Here is a 21,099-nt window from a genome sequence, read left to right as displayed (position 1 = left end):
CCCAAGGGAGAGACCAATAGCTGGAGACACATGGCTTTTTCATCCTTGATCTTTGAAAACAACTGAAAGGTGACCTTATTGAGGCATTAAAAAAATAGATCCGGGATAGGACTTCAAACTGAACTATGGCAAGGGCACATAGGTTCAAACCAGTAAATGGCAAAATTATAATTTTACTCAAGTTGATCTTCACAGAAAGGTTGATCAAAACACAAAATAAAGTTGCAAAATAGAATAGTGGAAACACCAGCCCTTGTTCAATTTGTTTAACAAACATTTGCGTATTATGACATGAAAGTCTGAACGATCTTTCAGCATGGATGAGCTAAAATAGGCTTCCTCGTCAGTGGGCACTGTACTATTTTATAATCTTGTGATTTTGATAGCCAATGGTGTGCTGGGTAGCTCATGACCCTTGCACAGGTATAGGCCCAATGATATGTCACTCTCGTACCTGGCAAATGCAAACCTTCCCCAGGCAATGGTTGAGGGTAGTAGGTTGGCAAGGGGTGATGCTAGATTGTGGGTTTGTGAGGGACTCACAGTAATAAGAAGCAGAGTTACAAAATGTAATAGTAAAATAACTATGAAGCACAGTTTATATATGTACAGCTCTTTTTCTGATGCTCTGGTATTCCCATGCAAAATAAACTTGGCAGCTTCAGTTGCACCCTGAAGCTATAGCAATACTGCAATACCACATTTCACAATATTTCTGCAACAAAAATTATTATTTCTATATTGTTCTTCATTCGGGTCAAGTTCCTGATTACCAGCATTCTCAAGTCTACACTGTTAACTTTAGTGCTCATTTTGTAACAACAAACATATAGACCCATAATAAACTAGGTCTATGACTTTGTTGCCAAGAATAGATAACAGAATTTAGTAAATGCAAGAAACCAAGTCATAGGGGATTATCTGCTTGCATTCAACCAAAATAAGTATCAGTATAAATTATATTTGTATTGGGTTTAGTGGGATGCAGAAGTAGCACAAATTTCCACAGCTGACAGAAACCGCAAAGTGAAATCCCTCAATTGGGGTGTAGTATCACAGTACACACTTAGAGAATAGATTTCAGAGATTTAATCGCGGCAAAAAGCAAATGACTGGATTTTATTGTTGCATTTTGGCAATGAATTGATTGTATAAACAGAACATTTGATAATGTCTGACATTCATGAAATATATATGCATTACAGTTTCTACATCCGCAACTTTGCTTTCCAATGTCATATTGAGAGAGGATAGTCCCTTGGTTGATTGATGTGAACAGGCAATACAGTATTGGCAGAAAAACTAGAGACTCCACTATATTTCTACCCATTCACGTTTTTTCAGTTAACATCTCAAACAATGTTTTGATGCTTTATGCGGTTTCGGTATTATTTTTGTAATATTTCAGTTTCCTCAAATTTGGTGTTAATTCAATGTAAAAAATGATATTGATTAATCCATTGATTAACATTTTTGGGAAAACAGTAAAAATCAGAGAGTAAAACAGTGGATCTATCCACATTCTATTTAAATGAGACATTTTTCAAATACTGAGCTTGCTATAAATCATTTCAGTGTTTCCTTAGACATTTTTGCTCTCTCTTTCTGACCTGCAAAGATTTTCATCTCAGAAATCAGCTTTTCAACATTGGCACTTGACAACGACAAGGCCAAGATTACAAAAACACGGTCTGATAATTCAGTCCACAAGTAATGCTTTCCTCATCAGAACTTGAAGACCCTTTTCTTTTTGGCTGGGATAACCTCAATGTGGTATTCAGCAAACTATATAAGTATCAAGCCAAGGGCACCAATGCCATGAAAATTAAGCTTGTGGTCTTTAGAGCTGTAGAGAATGCATTGTTTCTGCATGGGTCAATGACTAGTACTGAATACCAGAGCAATCCTCTATCCACTTCAAAAGGTATTGTATGTGTCATATTTCATGACAATGATGCTTGTCATTTTTCATGCTTGGTGTCCAAAAGAACCTTAAAGCTAGCCCAGCACAAAGAGAGGAAGCACTTTCCCTCACATAGAATCCTAGCATCACCCTAACCACAATGGATACCTCATGCATTTTTCTCAGTTCCATGATAGAAGACATATTCTCACTTAGAAATTGGAATAAAAAGTAAATCATGTTCCTCTTCACAACATTGTCACCATGGTTACATAAACCTTCACATTTCATTCCAGTTGCTTCTTCACAATACAAAATTTGCTCGAGGAGTGCCACATTGTAAGCAACAGGTCAACTGATTCAATGACTGAATGCCATTGTCTTTATAATAGGATCGTGGTGACTTTTGGTTTAAATTCTCCTTTGCTGGTTAAATGCAAAATATTTTTATTTCAGTCAATGTGTAGACACATGTGAAGTGTTTAGGCAAGTGGATGGTGCTGTGGATTGGATGTGGGCTTTTTACTCTGCAACTTGTCAGAATACAATTTCTCCATCTAGTGTGGGTAAGTATTTTGTGTAAAATGCATTTTGACAACCTCAATCCAGCTCCTCATCAGGATAGTACTAAACTATATTTAATTATGTCTGTTAAAAAAAATTTAAAGCACCCAATTATTTTTTCCCAATTAAGTGGCAATTTAGCGCGGCCAATTAACCTACCTCACACATCTTTGGGTTGTGGGGGTGAGGCCCACACAAACAGCGTGAGAATGTGCAAACTCCCCACAGGATCGAACACGGGTCCTCAGCGCTGTGAGTCAGCAGTGCTAACCACTGCGCTACCGTGCCGCCAGTTTAATTATGTCCTAATTAACAGTCTAACTCTTGAGATGCCACAGGATGGTGTGGAAGCAGAAAAAACAGGAAGGTCATTGGTTTGATCATAGATTTTTAAATCTAGATTGCACGTGCAATTGTTCAACCATTGAGATTATCATCTTTCCATAGGAGCCGGTATTCCATGCATGGCCATCCATAATCAATAAATATTACATTAAATTGGTTATATTCTCTACTTATAGCATGGGTATAAGCAGAAAAAAATACTAATAACAGTTTCAAATATTGCCAAAACTGAATAAAGCCAGGCATACTAGAGAGGACTGAGGTAATGTACATCATATAGAGAGTATAGCATCAGAGAACATGATCCTTTCTCAAAATATTACCTTGTATTTTTTTAAAAACTTGTAAAAACGTTTCAGCAGAAAGGAATTAGTTGTCACCAAATTCACATTGTTTGAGGAGTGTGAGAAACAGCAATATTTGATGCAGCTGGCACAATATGTCCAAAGAGGTGGAAAGAGGAATGATAGGATATGTGTTGTATGTAGATTACATTAAACCCCTTCTGATTTGGTCAAATGTTTAACATCTGTATTGTTTGACAAGAAGGAAAAGGAGAGAGGAGCAGGAATAGAGCACACGGCCCCTCGAGCCTCCTCTGCCTTCAATATGATCATGACTAATCTTGGGCTTCAACTTCACTTTCCCACCTGCTCCCCATAGCCCTTGATTCCCTGAGATTTTCCAATCCTAGCCTTCAATACAGTCAACGATGGAGCCTCCACAATCGCCCGGGTCTAGAAAATTCCAAAGACTCACAACTGTTTGAATAAAGAAATTTGTCTTCATCTCAGTTGTAAATGATCGATCTCTTATCCTGAGTCTGTGGTCCCTTGATCTTGATTTCCCAGTCAGGGGAACAACCTCTCAGTGTCTTTGACAAAGAGTCATCCAGATTTTAAATGTTAGTTCCCTTCACTCGCCACAGATGCTGTCAGGCCTGCTGAGATTGTCCCGTCTTTTATATTTTTCTCTCAGTGTCTGCCCTGTCAAGCCCCAATTCCAATTCAGGGGCAATTTAAGTGTGGCCAATACACCTACCCTGCATATCTTTGGGTTGTGGGAATGAGACCCACGCAGACATGGGGTGAATGTGAAAACTCTACACAGAGTCCCTTCAAAATCTTGTAAATGTCAATGAAGCTACCTCTTAATGGCCTTAACACCAGACAATATAAATCCATTTACTTTGCTTCTCATCATAGGACAGGCCTCTCATTCCAGGGGCCAACCTAGTGAATCTTTGCTGTGCTGACTCCAATGCAAGCATATCCTTCCTAAAATATTGAGACCAAAACCACACACAGTATTTCAGGTGTGGTCTCAACTGTATATTTGGAGCAAGAACTTATTTATTGCTGTATTCCAATCCCCTTGCAAGAAAGGCCAACATCCCATGTGTCTTCCTATTTCCTTGCTGAACCTGTATACTAACTTTATATGTTCCACAAATGTTGTGAACAAGAATGGAACTGATTGTAAATCATAAGTGTTTCATATGCATCTGTGAAAATTAAGTCCTATGAGCATGAGTAATGGAAGGTGCCCATGATATAGACAAACTATTCATTTATTCTTCTCTTGTATATAGCATCATCTGACCTTGATTATATAACTTTAGACTACACTCCAAATAAGTGATTGTGTCTTTCCATGTGTCTATAAGGGCCATTGGATTATTGGTTGCCTGATACAAAGAAAAAATGGCTTTGTTTTAACCATTCACAGAGTGTGTGCTTTGCTAACTGGACTAGCACTTGTTACCCATCCCTAGTTCCCTTCAGAAGGTGGTGTGAGCCTTGAACTGCTGCAGTCCATGTGGTGGAATTCCAGGATTTATACCCTACAACAATGAAAGAACATCAATACTATTCCAAGTCAGACTTGGAGAACGTGAAGACACTGCTGTTTCCGGGTGCCTGCTCTCCTTATCTTTCTTGGAGGTAGAAGTTGTGGGTTGAGTGACACTGCCAAAGCGGCCGTGGCACTTTGATGCAGTGCATCATATAGGTGGTACACCCTGCAGCCACTGTGCACCAGTGAAGGTGGGAATGAATGTCTAAGGTCGCAGATAGGTGCCAATCAAGTAGGTTGTCCTCAATCCGGTTGCGCTTTTTGAGTGTTATTGGTGCTGCACTCAAGCAGGGAAGTGGAGAGTATTCCACCACACTCCCGATTTGTGCCTTGCAGATAGTGGTCGGGTTGTGGGGAGTCAGGAGGTGAGTTACTCACCATAGAATTGGCTGGTCTAGTTAAGTTTCCGGTCAAGGATGTTGATGGTGGCTGCAAGTGTTTCCCATGGTATTGTAATAGTTCGGTTAAAGAGCAAAATCGCAACCGCCGAGATTGGAGTATGATATTCTGGGTAAAATAGAAGATTTACCACTAATAGCAGGAAATGAAAAGACAAAACCAAAACGGTGGGCGCGATTCTCCGCAAATGCGGAGAGTCGTGAAGGCTGCCATGAAAACGGCCGTGTTTCACGGCAGCCTCCGCGCCCCCGCCCGGGACCCGATTCAGCTCCCTGGTCGGGGCTAGCATCGCGGCCCCGTGAACTACAACATCGCGGGTTTAACGAATTTCGCTAAGCCAACGCGCCAAAGTTAGCGACGGCTGACACATATGATGACGTCAGCCACGCATGCGCGGATTGGACGACTCCAACCCACATATGCGTCAGACCTGCGCATGCGCCGTCTGTAATGCCCCTCAGCTGCCCCACGGACTGATCCAGCGGGGCGGCGGAGTAACAAAGAGTGCGCGGGGTAAGTACCCGCTGCCCGCAATCAGTGCCCACCGATCGCGGGCCCATGCCACCCTTGGCCAGGGGAGAATCGCTGCTCGCCGTAAAAAAACGGTGAGCAGCGATTCGTGTCAGGGGGCAGGCGTTGGGGGTGGGGGGAGAATAGCGGGAGGGCGTCGGACCAGCGTCGCCGTAAAAATTTGTGCCGCCCGCTATTCTCGGCCCCGTCGTGAGTGCGGAGAATCGCGCCCGGTGTGTTGCATTTTCATGTTGTGCTGATTAACATGACTTACAACCAATCACATATATATTAATACAGACCAGTGGGCCTTGTTTTAATATTTTAGTGCAAGATCAATAAAACATGGAGAGTTTAAAAAAAAACTTAACGCATCGAACTGCTACCGATATCTACCCGGCCCCCCCACCAAGCCCCCTAGGCAGAGAGGCCAAGTGAAGAGCGCTGATAAAATCTTTCCCTCTCAGGAATTGATCTTTTGGCGGGAATTGACTGGGGAGTCAATTTCACTTAAGGCAATGAAATCCCTATAACCTCCTATCACCCGCGTTTTTGAGTTGCTTGACGCCAACTTTTCAAAGCTTTTGGCAGCCGCGTAAAGCCGACTTTCTCCGTCAAATAGCATCCGCACCGAGCACTTCCGAACGTGAACATAATGCACACATTCTCTGAATAAGCAAACGAGATGAAAAACGCGCGGTTCTCGTTGGCGCCATTCGGCTCTCAGGTGTTTGTCCCCCCCCTTCTTTATAATTCCATCTCATAATTGCAGCCCCCCCCCCCCCCCCCCCCACAATCGTTTTACTCGCACGTGTCTGATCCAGGTTACATTGCTGATTTTTAGTTATTTATGTAAACATGAGTCACGGGATTGAATGAGTACAAATATTAAATAGGAAGCACAAACTGCTATATTAACGTGAGTGAGGAAGTTGTTAACTGGTATTACAGATGGTGAACGCCGTCCCATTTATACTACCCCAGATCTTACATTTGTGAGGGAAACTGGGCACTTTTCAAGCGTATAAGCCGGCGAAGAAACACTTTAGAATGGTAAGCAATGATTTTAATGTACGCTCGAAGTTAACCTTCCCGTTTCTATTTTTAGCAAACGCCTCATTCTATCCATTCATGTTGGCCATTAAAAAGACCTCCTGGTGAGAGCTAATGACTAACACACATGCCCAGAGCATTCAGGGTAAATATGCATCTAGCAAGTGGCAAGTACTTGCTTGCTTTGTAAGCATTGACGGGCTTCCTAATATACACATATGGGCGGCTGCAGCTTCCAACCACCTGTAAAAGAGCTCGTTTTTTCTCACAATAAAACAATGAGGGAGAATGACCTCCCCCGCGCGGGCAAACAGGGCAAGAAAAGCAAACCGATCTATCCTGGAAGCGGTATTGCTAAGGATGAATTGTCACGTCGGGAACCGCACAGCTGAAGGGCCCCTGTTTACAATTGTGTAATGTTCACGGTGTTACAATAAAAAAAGACCCATTCAGTAACCTGATCCCATATACACAAGACCACGATTGCGATCAAAATGCAAGAGGGCGGAAATACGAGGATTTGTGTGCGAAAGATTTGCTCATTGAGAGCCTTGTCGTTTAGGCAAATTAGTCGGTACCGCGGTATCAGGAGCAGCACGCTCTTGTTTAGAGGGCACAACCATTCTGTGTACTCTGTATGCTTGAGTGAGAATTTAATATGAAAATTACAATTCTGCATTTAGGTCCTAGCCACAGATCAGCACATCTGTCAAATTGAAACTTACTTCAATGAAAGTTCCCCACACTCAGACCAACCGGTGTGGTTAGCTTGCAGATCTGTCTTATTCTGCCTGCAAAGGCTGCAATAACACTTGACCAAGTCGAGGCAAGGGTTTGCATGCAATGTTCATTTGCAACCGAGAGAATAATGCCAGCATTCTGAATGAATGGTAGGAGTTGGTAAATAACTTAAAATATACACCACATCTGCAAACATCTGGTCCCCGGACAGTGCTGTCCTGCGGACCTCTGCATGTTTCAATATATCATGGATAATTCCCTGATCGCCGGGACCCTCCGTGACTGTCTCCGATTCTGCGTTACAGCGTTACCTGAAATGTTAGACTGACTAACCTCCACCTTCCCAACTAACCCCCCCCCCCCCCGACCCGACTACCCCTGTTGACCACACCTCAACCACCTGACTACCCCTCCGACCAGACTTGCCTACCCCCTCATGTGACCCGACTAAGCCTCTGCCTGACTGCACCCTGACGACCTGCCAAGTCACCCACCCTACCCACTTATCTCACCCACCCTACCCATTCACTAACATTCACACTGAACCTTCAAACATACTTCAAGACAGTTAGTGCCTTAAAAGGGGACACGTCTAGTCTTATCCAGAAACAGAGAATAATGGTCAATGGATGTTTGTCAGGTTGGAGAAAGGTTGTAGTGGTGTTCCCCAGGGGTCGGTATTGGGACCTTTGCTTTTTATGATCTAGATCATGGTCTGCAGGGGGACAGTTTCAAAGTTTGCACATGGTACGAAACGTGGACGTATTGTAAACTGTGAAGAGGACAGTGTAGAACTTCAAAAGGACATAGACAAGTTGGTGAAGTGGACAGATAGGTGGCAGATGAAGTCCAATGAGGAATGTGAGGTGATGCATTTTGGTAGGAAGAACATGAAGAGAGAATGTAAAATAAGGGGTAAAATTCTTAAAGGGATGCAGGAGCAGAGTGACCTAAGTGTATGTGTGCAGAGATCATTGAAGGTGGCAGGACAGATGGATAATAATAATAATAATAATAATAGTGTTTATTATTGTCACAAGTAGGCTTACATTAACACTGCAATGAAGTTACTGTGAAAATCCCCTCGTCGCCACACTATGGCGCCTGTTCAGGTACACTGAGAGAGAATTCAGAATGTCCAATTCACCTAACAATTCAGGACTTGTGGGAGGAAACTGGAGCACCCGGAGGAAGCCCACGCAGACACAGGGAAACGTGCAGACTCCGCACAGACAGTTACCCAAGCCGGGAATTGAGCCTGGGTCCCTGGTGCTGTGAAGTAACATTGCTAAGAACTGGTAGGAGCAATTAATAAAACATAAGCATTCTGGGCTTTATTAATAGGGCATAGACTACAAGGGCAAGAGAGCTACGTGGCACATGTACAAGACACTAGTTATACCTCAGCGTATTGTGTACAGTTCTAGGCGCCACATTTTAAGAAGAATGTCAGCACATTGGAAAGAGTGCAGAAAAGGTTTGCAAGAATGATTTCACGGATGAGAAACTTCAGTTACGAGGAGAGGTTGGGATTTTTCTCCTTGGAGAGAAGATATCTGAGAGGAGATTTGATCATGATATTCAAAAATATGATGAGGCTGGACAAGGAGATAGGGAGAAACTGTTTTCACTCGTAAAATGATCAAGAACGAGATGGCACCAGTTTAAAATGATTTGCAAAAGAAATGTATTGTGAGAAAAACGTTTTCCTGCAATGAGTGGTTTGGGCCTGGAATGCACTGCCTGGAAGTGTGGTGGAGGCAGGTTCAATTGAGGCACTCATGAGGACATTAGATGGTTATTTGAATGGAAACAATGTGCAGGGGTATGGGGATAAAGCAGGGGAATGGCACTAAGTGATGATGCTCATTTGGAGAGATAGTGCAGACACAATGGGCCAAATGGCCTCCTTCTGCGCCGTATCAATTCTGTGATTCTTTATAGTGTTGCGACAGAGCTCTGAAGGTTTACTGCACTCCACATTTCTGGAAATGTTGGGCTCAGAAAACTGCAGAATTGAGGCAGGGGAAAATTCGAGTAATTTGATGACGATTGTGCCTTCATGGAATATCCGGGTCATTGAGTTCCTCCAGGTAATTTAGAAATCAGCAATCACTGAGCATTTAACGGTTTGTGGTAAGTGACCTTGGACTCTGGCTGTGTCCACAAAATGTTCCATTTCCATTCCAGGACTCTCTTTTGAATTTCCTGGTTTACTGTCTATGGAAATTCTTCAATCTGATTGGCTATTGACCATGCATGATCCCATCACTGTTGCTGGACATCTGGAAATTCCCTTGACTTGTCAGCAGATTCAAATAAATGTCAGGGAAGGAAAATTCCATCATGGAGGGATCACTAGCTCCATGTGGGCAACATTCTTTGCCAACAGCAGTAAGTACCATCGCTGTACTGCTGACGACAAAATCAGGGCATCTAGAGAGTGTGCAATGGGTGGCATAGCAACACAGTGGTTAGCATTGTTGCTTCACAGCGTCAGAGACCCAGGTTCGATTCCCGGCTTGGGTCACTGTCTGTGCGGCACTGCACATTCTCCCTGTGTCTGCGTGCGTTTCCTACGGGTGCTCCAGTTTCCTCCCACAAGTCCTGAAAGACATGCTTCTTAGGTTGGACATTCTGAATTTCTCCCTCAGTTTACCCGAACAGGCGCCATAATGTGGTGACTCGGGGATTTTTACAGTAACTTCATTGCATGTAATGTAAGCCTTCTTGTGACACTAATAAAGAAAATTATTAATATGAAAGTTTTGGTGTTGAGTAAGGTTACATCTGTATTTTCAGGTTTCATCCCAAGCAGTAACATGTTTCCAGCTGTTATAAACGTAAAGTTTGCTGTCCAGGAAAACATTTTGCTCATCATTCTCTCTTTCTCACACTTAGACACATGTTTACACATACTTACTGCAAATATATGCACAGTTCACACCACCATAAGACATAGGAGCAGAATTTGATCATTCGGCCCATCGAGTCTGCTCTGCCATACAATCATGGTTGATATGTTTCTCATCCCCATTCCCCTGCCTTTTCCCCATAACCCCTGATCCCCTTATTAATCAAGGATCTAACTATCTCTGGGCAGAACGTGCCATAGTGGCTAGCACTGCAACTTACGGCGCTGAGGTCCTGGGTTCGAATCCCTGCCCTGGGTCACTGTCCATGTGGAGTTTGCATATTCTCCCCGTGTCTGCGCCCACAACCCAAAGATGTGTAGGTTAGGTGGATTGGTCACATTAAATTGCCCCTGAATTGGAAAAAAAATTGGTTACTCTAAATTGATTTTAAAAAAAAGAATCTAACTATCTCTGTCATTAAGACACTCAGTGACTTGTCTTCCACAGCCTTCTGCGGCAAAGAGTTCCACAGATCCACCACCCTCTGGCTAAAGAAATTCCTCCTCATCTCTGTTTTAAAGGATCTTCCCTTTAGTCTGAGGCTCTACCCTTGGGTTCTAGTTTTTCCTGCAAGCGGAAACATCCTCTCCACATTCACTCTATCTAGGCCTCTCAGTATTCTGTAAGTTTCAATGAGATCCCCCCTCATCCTTCTAAACTTCGAGTACAGACCCAGTGTACTCAACTGCTCCTCATATGACAAGTAGATTCAGTCTACCTTGTAAGAATTCTCATGTATACACAGATATACATCCAACTCCATTCCTAGCAGTCACTTTTAAATGTTTACGTAGTGTAATTAATACCTTCGCTGTATCCAAACATTTAAGTTGATGGATGAAAGTGTAAAGCATATCCAGGAGGCCCAAGGGGCTATTGGCTACTTTTTACATTTAATTTAAAAGAGCACTGGATTTATATCGATTGTGGTGCCAAAATTAATTGGTGTAAGATCACCTCCATGTGATCAAACCCTGATTTCAGATTTACACATGTTCCTTATGTATATATTCTAGATTGTAACTTCTTTATGATTATAGTTGCATTTATCATAGCAGATATCAGATGTACGATATTTCATTTATTTCTTGATAATGCCCCTTCACTAATGTATGAACAAAGAACAATACAGCACAGGAACATGCCCTTCGACCCTGCGCTGATCACATGTTCTATCTGGACCTGAATCCTTCTGTAACCCGGCTGTTTATGCGTCTATCTACATAAGTCTTAAAGGTCGCTAACGTATCTGCCTCAACCACCTCACTTGGCTGTGTATTCCAGGCCACCACCACCCTCTGTGTAAAAAACGTCCCCTGCACATCCCCACTGAACCTGTCCCCCCTCACTGTGAAATTGTTATTTCTATCCTAGGGAAAAACCTCTAACTGTTCACCCTATATATATATCCCTCATAATTATATGAATTTTTATCAGGTCGCCCCTCAGCCTCCGTCTTTCTAGGTAGAACAACCCCAGTTTATTCAATCTCTCCTCATAGCTAATACCCTCCATACCAGGCAACATCCTGGTAAACCTTTTCTGTACTCTCTCCAAAGCCTCCATGTCCTTCTGGTCGTGCGGTGACCAGAATTGGACACAGTATTCCAAAGGTGGCCTACCTAACGTTCTATATAACTGTAACATAATTTTCGAGCATTTATACTCAATACTCTGTCCTATGAAGGCAAGTATGCCATATGCTTTCGTTCCCACCATTTCCACCTGTGCTGCCACTTTTGAGGATCTGTGGACCTGCATGCCCAGATCTGTGTCTCTATGCTCCTGATGGTCTGCCATTTATTTTGTAGCTCCCAACTGAATTGGATCTACCAAAATGCATCACCTCGCATTTGTATGGATAAATTCCATCTGCCATTTCTCCGTCCAATTTTGCAGCCTATCTGTATCCTGATGTATTCTCTGACAATCTTCATGACTATCCGTAACTCCAGCAATCTTAGTGTCATCCGCAAACTTGCTAATCAGACCACCTATGGTTTCTTCCAAGTCATTTATATATATTACAAAGAGCAGAGGTCCCAGTACTGATCCCTGCGGAACACTATTAGTTACAGACCTCCATTCAGAAAAGCACCCTTCCACTGCTACCCTATGTCTTCTATGGCTGAAAAACTCAAGATAATTTTTCAAAATTTAAAACTTGAACATTTCTTATCAGTGTTATTTGCGAAATGTGTTAAATGCTTTTTAATAATATTATCCAACATGTACATTCTACCCTACTTGTATCACTTTGCTTTGATTTGTAATGCCTTATTTATTGTAAATTGTTCTGAGAGTGGTATTTCAATCTGTTAATTTCTGTCTAACTCAATAATTCTTACTGGATTCTTACTAGCATAAGTTCAAGTATATTCCAATGCACTCCATCACTTCAGTTTCCAGTTTCCTGGCTCTAACTTCCTCCTTTTCATGATGGTATCCTAATTTCTCTGCAGCTCCAACCCAGGATGGTCTAAGAGTTTTCTCTTCTTCCCTGAACTGAGACCCAACCAATCAACATTTACCACCATCTTCCTCTGCCACCAGAACATGTTCTTACATCGAATAACCTCTCCTTCTACTCCACCCACTTTCCCCAAATAAAAGGTATGGCCACTAGCTATGCCTGCAATTTTGTGGGATATTTGTAACATTCTTTGATAGACTATCAAGTAGCATCCATTATAAGCACACTGATTCCTACAACTTCTCTCCATTGCATCTATTCAAACAACGCAGCCTTCCATATTATCACTTCTTAGATGTCTTTCTTCGTCCTCAACTGAAGACTCCAACCCTGCAACCCAACCATGGTTGACAGGGACCATAACTATGCCCATTTTTATTTAATTCATTTTTCTTCTCACCACATCCCTTCCCTCCCAAAGCACGATGTAGTTCCCTTTATCCATTCCTCAACTTTGACCCAACAAGCCTCTGTGGTGACATGCATCACTGTAGATACACAAGGGGTTAATGTAAGTATACGTAGACTAGCTAGACACTAGAGGGAGTACCAGAGACATGACACACAGACACTCAACCAATAGGTCAGTAAAATAGGACATGACCAATGGGCATTCATGATACACACAGAGGTGACACTACCACAAGGGGGCATTACACCAACCCATATATAAAGGACACAGCACGCATGATCTTCCTCTTTCCAGTGGAGACACTCAGTGAGTACAGACACAGGGTTGATTGAACATCATACCCACCACGTGGATTGTAGCAGACTAGTTCGTCAGTCTGAGTAGCTATAGAAGGATTAACAGTAGAGGCGAATCCGAGTAGGAGAATTGTTAATAGTTTAAAAACGTGTTGAGGTTATCTCCACTTCTGAACCTTCCTTTGTCAGAGTGCACATCAAGGAAGCAGCTTATGCTACGCCAAGAGCATAACAAGACAGCCTCCATATTTAACAGATCACCCTTTGCCATTTCCGCCACCTCCAGTGTGATGCCACCACCAAACACATCCACCCCTCCCCTTTCAACACACCAAATGGACCATTTCTGATGCGACAACCTGGTCTACTCTTTAATCATCCCCAAAGCCACCTCTCTTTCTTCCAATACTTTTCCATGCAGGCACAGGAGATGCAACACTTACCCTTTCACCACTCCCTTTCTCATTGCCAAGGTCTCAAATGCTCCTTTCAGGTGAAACGGTGATTTACTTGTCTTTAAATTTAGTACACCGTATATAGCATCACTGTTCATGATGTGATCCCTCTACATTGGGGAGTCCCAACATAGACTGGATGATTGCTCTGCAGGACACCAAAATCAGTCTGCATGCGTGACCTTGAGCTCCCAGTCAGTGCTCCTCTCTTATTTTCTTTACTTTGCTTTTGGGACTGCAGCTCTTCAGGATCCTGCCATGCAAAACTCTTCTGGATAACTCTGTTGTTTCTTTTCTTGTTCCAATCCTTTAGCATTTCACCATGCAATGTTTTGTCATTTACTCTACCCCGTCTTCCAGCCTCTCACAGACCTTCCCCTTTTGTACTTCTTCCCACACTGAAAACCTGTTACATTTCCAACATTTCCCAGTTGTGATGAAAGGTCTCAGACTTAAAATGTTAACTCTGTTTCTCCTCCCAGCTGTTGCCAGACTGGCTGAGTGTTTCCAAAATCTTCAGGTTTTATTTCAGATTCTTAGCATCTGTGGTAGTTTGCATTTATAAATCTTACTGGGTATGGTTTTTAAAATCCGTTTGGTCCTTTGGAACAGACAAAGGAACCGACATTCAGTTTCGATTTCTAAACTATTTATGCAAAAATAGTTTGTCCGCTGCTCCCACTTGTTCCAAGGGATATTTTCTGTGAACAGAACAAAGTTTGCCTCTATATATGTTCATAAGTTATTTTGTTATTCACTAACAAGTGTTTGATAGGTTTTTCATATAATGCTGTACTGTACATAAATAATAAATATTACGATCCAGGCTAGGAAACTGCACTGAAACCCTAATATTTAGCCTATTTGAAAGACTGTGCGAAAGAATGATTTGCTGCAGGAATGACTGCATGAAGAAATATGACTTGGTTATTTTTTAAACTTCACACCTGAAAAGAACAGCTTACAATTACCCCTTAAACACAACTACTCAATTTCCCATTAAATAACAAGTAAAGAAACATACAGCTGTCAATCTATCTTACTGTGGGTGAATTGTGGACTCAGCGTCAGGCAGATCAGAATTCAACTCCTCTCTCCAATGCTTTCTCCAAAAACTGCCACTCTAAAGTTTATCAAAATGCCTCTCTGCATTCCTTGACTCCACCCAGTAATGACCTCATCTCCCCAAGCCAAAAAACAAATGATCTCTGCAGGTTGCCAAACACATTAACTCCCCAGGGATTTCCCTAGTCAAACCACAGCCCATTAGCCCAGACGTTGTCAATTTCACCTTCTGGCTGCTAAAAGCACCAAGGCGCAGCAAAACAGCATTCTTTAAAAAAAAACATGACCAGTGTAGTCAAACACACTCTAACGCCAGGCTTTTAATCCTTGAATTACCAATACTTAGAGTCCAATATTCTGAAAGTGTTGTAGTCGTCACACAAATTAATTGTGATCCTAAGTTTGTTCAAAGCTAACACATCCATAAATTGTTGGTTTTCCTTTGTTTTAAATAGGTGTTGGTGTCATTGATCATATCAGTGGATTATCACAATGAATAAAGTGCATAGATGAGTACATTAGACAGTTGTTCAGTGCTAGTATTTGTTATTAAAGCAACTATCACCATGTTATTAAAATATGATGCAGCAGGATAATAGTGATGTTTCTCCAGTAATCCAGAGACCTTCAATTTCAAAATACAGAAGTAAATAGTTTATTTTTTAAATCAGTAAATGTGGCCATGAATCTGTGATTGATGCAAAACCTCAACTTGTTCACCTATACCCTTTTGCTTGGTCTGGCCTATTTATGATTCCAGTCTCCCTCAAACACGATAGTCTCTTAACTGTCCTCTGATTTCTATCAACCACTCATGGTTCAAATCAAAAGTCCACATTCTCAGGGATGGGCAATATATGCAATTTTGCCAGTGAAGCCCAAATATTGAGAATGGATAATAAAAGTTTCATATTCTGACATCAAATCATGCAAATGACAAGACTGTCTGATTATTAAAATGCAAGAATATTCAACATGTTGATTTATTATACATATCATTTATTTTGGCTGGCAGAATGCTATATAATTTCACCTATACTCAGCTGGTTATAATGAAGTGATACTTCTTCATGGTAATTCATTATAATGAAGGCTCAAAAGGGCTAGTTAGTTCACCCTTCCAGCTTCCACCCATTACAGATCATCAGTATACTTGATTATGAAACAGCATCTGATCTCTCTGTGCTCTCCTGTTACCCAAAGCCAAACATACTTTGTTTTTGAAAAGTGTGTTAGGTCAGCTGGTACATTGTTCTCTTGTGCAATTAGTTGAATGGTCATGTTTGCTCTGCAGAGTCACTCACATAAAGTTTTCATATTAAATTACAAGCAGATAGTGGAAAAAAATGTGATATTGAAAGTTTATTTCACCAGGAAATAGGTGTGGAAAATAGAGGAAATGATGAGATTAGTTTCTCCAACATCCCGCCCACTTCCAGGATTTTACAACAGAAGTGACACTGAATATGGAAGACACCAATCCATATTTGGACAGAGTGTTCAGGTTAAACATTGATGACATTGCACTCAGGAAGCTCAACACCGTTCAGGATAAAGCAACAGCTTGATTGCCCCTCCTCACAAAAACATTCAAACGCTCCACCACTGACAAACAGTGGCAGCCATGTGTACCATCTGCCAGATGCACTGCAGGAACTCACCAAGGTTCCTTAAGCAGCACCTTCCAAACCCATGACCATTACCATCTATGATGTGGAGATGCCGGCGTTGGACTGGGGTGAGCACAGTAAGAAGTCTTACAACACCAGGTTAAAGTCCAACAGGTTTGTTTCAAACACGAGCTTTCGGAGCACAGCTCCTTCTTCAGGTGCTTCAGGTTCTTCAGGTTCTTCAGACCTGAAGAAGGAGCCGTGCTCCGAAAGCTCGTGTTTGAAACAAACCTGTTGGACTTTAACCTGGTGTTGTAAGACTTCTTACTGTGCATTACCATCTAGAAGGACAAGGTCAACAGACACATGCTAACACTAACACTTGGAGGTTGGCGGCACTGTGGCGCAGTGTTTAGCACTGCTGCTACGGCGCTGAGGACCTGGGTTTGATCCGGCCTCGGGTTAAATGCCCTCAACGATGGGCAATAAATGCTGGCCCAGCCAGCGATGCCCACATCCCGTGAACAAATTAAAAAACATTTTTTTTAAAGAATATAGGTGGCTGTGAGATCAGTGACATTCAAATGACAGAACCGTTCAGAGGGATCTAGGCCAATGAGCCTGACTGGCAAGCAAAATGTAAGTAAAATAAGAGCTGCACAAACAATGCATATTGTATACTAAGGGTTCCCATGTCTTTAGAGAATAACATCAGAAAAGCAAATTCCACAACATTAGATCCTCTGGATTCTGGAAGCTTCCCAGAAAAATGTCAGAAACATGCTTCATTGTTGAACTAAGGTAGCGGTAAGCGAAGGTGTTACAAATTGCAGCCTGCAATAGATGGGTTCTCAGACTCAGTGGCATCAGTTGCTGTCTGAGGATCTTGCTTTAATGGGAATTGACTCGCACTCCGGTTGTACAATAGCAAGGATGTAACAATAGCACCCTCTTGTGACCTGGACTGAATATTTGTGCCTTTTACATGAATACTTTTGTGTCCAAGACTTGATCTGTGTTGTAGCCCGCACAAGACCTACGAGGTTGGACCAATTAGTCTCCCCGTGAGTCTCGTTGAGTACGAGCTTCCCCGCTGAGGGGTTGAGGTCCCATCAACGGAGCAGTGGACACTATGAGCGAATTCAATGCAAACAGTTCTAGGTTCATTTGTGGCGGGTTTATTCAGAGAGTTTCCCGCTGGGCCCTGGGGAGTTTCCCGCTGGGCCCTGGGGAGTTTCCCGCTGGGCCCAGAGGAGTTTCCGGCTGGGCCTTGGGGAGTTTCTCACCGGATTAGACCGCACTTTGGGTGCGGTTCTCCAGAAAGATTTCTAGGTGTGAGCGGGAACTGCCGCGAGCTTCCCGGCACTCAGCCCAGCAAGGCCAGCAACACTATTTAACATTAATTTGTTCAGTTAACGAGGCCCCATGGGCTCCACAACGCAAATGGAGGCTCGCCAGCCAATTTGCCAGGACTGCGTTCGCCAGCCACCCGCTAACAAGGTAGGTCAACACTAAAACAGCACAGCCAACCCGCACTCAGCTGGCAGCCATGGCGCCAAGACGACCAGCTTCAAGGTTTGGAGATGCAGACCTGGGGAGGCCAGTAGATGCATTGGAGGCTAGGAGCGATGTCCTGTTCCCGCAAGGGTCCCAGAGGGTGAGCCACAGGGCAGCCAGTGCCATTTGGGATGAAGTGACAGTGACCGTCAGCTGGGGAATGTGACCTGGAGGACTGGCCTCCACTGCCGCCAGGTTACCGACCTACACCGGGCAGAACAGGTGAGTTGACACCCCCCCCCCCAGCCGATCCCCCAGCACCCCCCCCCCGTATCCCCAACACAAACAGCCCCCCAACCCTCCATTTGCCCACCTAACCCACCCTTCACCCCCCTCCCTCCACCCCTCACTTCACCCCAACCCTCCCTTCACGCCACGCACCCCACCACCAATGTGAGCCGCACATGCGGCTAACGATGCCCTCTCTGTGCCTCTGCAGGAAAAGCTCTCCCACAATCGGCAGGTGGGGGTCCAGACTGGCTGAGGGGTATTGGAGATAAGAATCTTCACAACCTTTGAGGAACGGGCCTTGGAGGTTATGGGAGTGGTCGAGGACAGAGTGTTCACCAATGTGGAGGTGACTATCCAACAGCACACACCAGAAGACCTGTCATACGTGAGTTTATTGACATACAGACTGACCCATCCCGCGGCACTATCCCATCGGGGGTGGCCCCTTCCCCAGCCTCCCGTGGGACCACCTCGGAGGAGAGCTCTGAGGATGCCACAGTCGATGCGTCGCAGCTGTCATCCCCACCCTCCACCAGCACAGAGACACTCACATCAATGGGAAATGTTAGTGGACAGGCTTCTGGGGCACAATCTGGTGAGCACCACACAGCTGCTGATGATGTACGTCAGGTGGAGGCGGGAACCCCCAGGCGAGACAGCAGTCAGAGGGCTGCTGAATCCCAGGAATCAGCTGGGTCCCAGCCTGATGCTGAGCCTCTGGTACAGGGTTACCCGGAGCTGATGGAGACATGAGAGGGAGATGCTAGCGACAGGACATTCATAATAATAATCGCTTATTGTTACAAGTAGGCTTCAATGAAGCTACTGTGAAAAGCCCCTAGTCGCCACATTCCGGCGCCGGTTCAGGGAGACCGGTACGGGAATTGAACCCGCGCTGCTGCCTTGTTCTGCATTACAAGCCAGCTATTTAGCCCAGTGTGCTGAACCAGCCCCGAGAGGGAGCAAAGCAAATTACTGCGGATGCTGGGATCTGAAGCCAAAGATAAAATGCTGGGAAATCTCAGCAGGTCTGGCAGCATCTGTAGGGAGAGAAAAGAGCTAATGTTTCGAGTCCAGATGACCCTTTGTCAAAGATCTTCCAGTCCAGTACTAACGAGAGAAATGGAAAGCGGTGGAGGCGGATAGTGGGGGAGGGACATATGGAAATCTTGTTGGAGAGAAGAGCAGTACTTCTTCAGGGTAGGCATTCCTGGAAGAGAAGTGGCAGTGAGTTAAACACTGGATAAAAGCAAATTACTGTGGATGCTGGAATCTGAAACCAAAGAGAAAATGCTGGAAAATCTCAGCAGGTCTGGCAGCATCTGTAGGGAGTTTTCTTTGTAGGGAGTCTCACAGCCAGTACCCAGAACAGGGCAGCATGGCTGTCCATGTGCCACCAACAAATGAACCCGACAGGGACATCGAAGGCTACGGGATGTAGTAAGCAGCTGGCTGCCTCCACCTTTGATGTGCACTCTGGGGATACGGATAGATGTAGCGGCAGAGCAAGGAAGGCAAAGCACATCGAGGATCACTGAGGGCACAAGTGGGGGGGGGGGGGGGAACGATAGGTGAATGGTCAGGAGTGGAGTGTGCATGGTGGGGGGGATTGTGGGGTTTTGGAGGGGGCAAGGGAGGGAGAGCGGGATGGCACCATCAGGAGGGTGGGGCACTGGTGTACACTTGTATGAGGAACATTATAATACCCTCACTACAACCAGCAAGACACCTCTTGTTCTTTGTTCCATGAAGCGGGCCAAACACCAATCCCATGCCCCACCTCCCTCTCCAGACATGGGCCCCCTCCACCATGCCCCCAACCCAAGACACCCTGCCCACGAATAGCCGGACGCGGACATGTGCCCGGGGCTGGGGCTCATTCCCTGCATGATAGAAGGTTAGCTGTTGTGTCTGTGGTATTGCTTCCCGCAATCTTCAAGCACAGTGACCATGCATCAAGCTGTGATTGGGATGCTAGGCAGGAGCCCCACATGCGACACAGCATGCCCAACCACCGGGATCCACTAGGAATATGCAAAATTCACACTTAACTCTGATTGCCAATTCCCTATTAGCAATAGCCTTCAGCCACAATGCCAGAGGCCTCCATGGTTAGTGGGAGTTATGGGTGGTCGGGCAGACAGGCAGGGGCTAGGATTGCCCACGGTAAACACATGGTCCAGTGTTGGCATGGCGGACCGGATATGTCCGACCTCCCCCACCCCACTCACGCAGAGCCCGCCCCCCCCCCAGCCCCCCCATAATGGCCAACTGCACCCCGCCCCCCCCCCCCCAACCCTCCTCCCCCCAGGCACAGGGGCAGCAAGCTCAATGACCCCTGGCTCATTGCCTGGGAACGAAGATGGCTGTTCAGCTCCTCGGATCCCCGCTGCGGCCCATTGGCCAGGTTCACGTTTTTAAAAAGGAGTACTAATCGGCGCCAGTGTGTCCACTTGCTGGGGAGGCTGCTGAATTACAGGAGGCCGTTGGATGTGGAGTGGCCCCTGTTAAGTGTATGGAAATATGGCTTAAATGGTGATTATTGATTTCTCACCACGCAACAGCGGGATCCCAATTTTGCCTATGGGGAGCGGGCCGGTTACATCGCAAACAGTTCGGTGCCGGGCTCAGTTCTCATTTTCCGCCTTTCCCGTTATTCAGCGGCCATGTTTCGCTCGAGCGAGATCACAACGTGGCTGACGGATCGTGCCCAACG

The 21,099-nt window shown here is 44.5% G+C and overlaps 1 long non-coding RNA gene across 1 annotated transcript in view; it reads left to right on the top strand.

Annotated features, from left to right (window-relative positions):
- Window positions 1–6,487: 6,487 nt before the first annotated feature.
- LOC119962722 overlaps window positions 6,488–21,099 on the top strand; it is a 78,845-nt gene continuing 64,233 nt past the window's right edge. Inside the window, exon 1 of the long non-coding RNA XR_005459941.1 lies at window positions 6,488–6,628. This is a non-coding gene — a long non-coding RNA (uncharacterized LOC119962722). The remainder of the gene's footprint in view (window positions 6,629–21,099) is intronic.

This window comes from Scyliorhinus canicula, chromosome 1, assembly GCF_902713615.1.
Source record: "Scyliorhinus canicula chromosome 1, sScyCan1.1, whole genome shotgun sequence".
NCBI lineage: Eukaryota > Metazoa > Chordata > Chondrichthyes > Carcharhiniformes > Scyliorhinidae > Scyliorhinus > Scyliorhinus canicula.
This window is presented reverse-complemented; position numbering and strand designations above follow the sequence as displayed.